Below are 2,126 nucleotides of genomic sequence, written 5' to 3'. Positions count from 1 at the left end.
GGGGGGGCTGTCAGTAATGTTTTGCTGGGGGGGGTTGTCAGTAATGTTTTGCTGGGGGGGGGGTTGTCAGTAATGTTTTGCTGGGGGGGGGGGTTGTCAGTAATGTTTTGCTGGGGGGGTTGTCTGTAATGTTTTGCTGGGGGGGGGGGGTTGTCAGTAATGTTTTGCTGGGGGGGGTTGTCAGTAATGTTTTGCTGGGGGGGTTGTCAGTAATGTTTTGCTGGGGGGGTGGGTTGTCAGTAATGTTTTGCTGGGGGGGGGGGTTGTCAGTAATGTTTTGCTGGGGGGGGGGGGTTGTCAGTAATGTTTTGCTGGGGGGGGGGGGGCTGTCAGTAATGTTTTGCTGGGGGGGTTGTCAGTAATGTTTTGCTGGGGGGGTGGGTTGTCAGTAATGTTTTGCTGGGGGGGGTGGGTTGTCAGTAATGTTTTGCTGGGGGGGTGGGTTGTCAGTAATGTTTGCTGGGGGGGGGTGTCAGTAATGTTTGCTGGGGGGGGGGGGTTTGTCAGTAATGTTTGCCAGGGGGGTCAGTAATGTTTGCTAGGGGGGTCTGTCAGTAATGTAAATCCCAATGCACGCACCTCTGCTCCTCCTCTGCACCCCTGTGTATGTAGTCAGCAGGGTCTACATGGCACTGGTGGTTGTGGTGGTGTCACACTGAGCCTGGGCACACTTCCCTGTGCTGCTGCCTACACTGGAGAAGTTGTGATCAACTATTGCTATAGCCTATGCCTGTGTGACTATGGGCGGGATGTATTAAAATACATCGCCGCGCCACCGCAGCAATTCTATTGCATATGTATTAACATAAGTGATTAGCATCGCAATGCGGTTCTCCGTCACCTCCCTGGGCTCTCCTCACTCCCCCTTCATGGCTGGAAGCCTAAGCAGGCTGTCCCCAATGCCTCCTTCTTCCCCCTGCAGCCAGAAGGACCTCCGGCTGCATTGCTAGGGGGAGGAGAAGTTTACCTTCCGGGTCCAGGCTTCCTGGAGGAAGGTAAGCCAGAGGGAGGGGGTGGGCATATGCGGCGGAGGTTGGCGGGTTGCGACTGGCGGCAATAAGAAGCCCATAGGCTTCTATAGGGTATCGCCACCCAAAGGTGGCGATACCCTGGCCAGCGAAAACGTGGCAGCCGCATCTTTTTTTTTTTCTTTTTTTATATTTTATTAGGTTTTAAAGATCAGATCATTAAAACAAGCCAAATAAGTGGGGCTGCAATTAGCTTTGCTCACTTCTCTGACAAGGCTGGCTAGTGTCACACATTTTTTAACTTTCTCCAGTTATACAGCATTAAAAAGCAAAGACTGCTCTTTATCTGCTCCCTGAACTATCATTAATTGTAAGCTTAATATTAGTCTCTGTTGGGAAGGAAATATATCTAGCAGCCTATTACTTGGCAATAATATTGGATTTATTGGTATCCAGGTCCTGGTTGGGCATACCCCTGACCAAATGGATGACTATTACGGGCCAAGGCTGATAGTTCCCTGCTGGCTTTGTGCCATGCCAGGTTGGAAAGCAGGTGGGACGTTATAACCGGCAGACTGAGAGGCTTGTGTAGTGTAAGTCTGTGGTGGGTAGGAACCAGATGGGTACTGTTGAGACATTTGTGAAGGTAGTTGCTTTGACTGGCCTTGAAATCCAGAGGCAGGAGCCTGTGCAGCCTGCTGACTATAGCCCTGAAACTGCTGATTGTAACAGGATACTGCATGCCATACTGCTGCTGGGGCTAAGCTTGAGGCTAAGGTTGACCTTGAACTGATGGATATACAGGCTGCTGTGGGTACTGTTGATACATTTGGCCTTCCATCTGACCTGGCTGCTGAGCTCCGGGCTATGGCTGTTGCTGAGGCTGGACCCCTGGAGGATGAGCAGAGGAGGAGGAGGAGGCAATACGATCAGGTGTGCTTGAACGTTCCTCTACAGGAGCGCTGAGAGGCCCAGTAACTTGGTCCTCTAAGTCCAAAAGCAGACATGACATTTTTATTGATTTAATCTGGATTCTTGAGGGGATCAAAAGCAGACATGCTGGCATCCATAACTTGATTAGACGGCTTAACAGAGGAGTCTGGAGCAGTGGGTTTCTCTTCTCAACCATCCAAATATTCAGTGTCCTGCAGGCTGCTT

General features: G+C 50.9%; 1 pseudogene; it reads right to left on the bottom strand.

Moving 5' to 3' along the window:
- Nucleotides 1-1,275: 1,275 nt before the first annotated feature.
- The window catches only part of LOC146036856 (protein TFG pseudogene), a 3,257-nt pseudogene continuing 2,406 nt past the window's right edge, over nt 1,276-2,126 (bottom strand).

The sequence above is a fragment of the Crinia signifera genome, chromosome 9 (assembly GCF_055691185.1).
Source record: "Crinia signifera chromosome 9, ASM5569118v1, whole genome shotgun sequence".
Classification (NCBI taxonomy): Eukaryota; Metazoa; Chordata; class Amphibia; order Anura; family Myobatrachidae; genus Crinia; species Crinia signifera.
The sequence above is the reverse complement of the archived record's forward strand: the minus strand, read 5'-3'. Positions and strand labels throughout refer to the sequence as shown.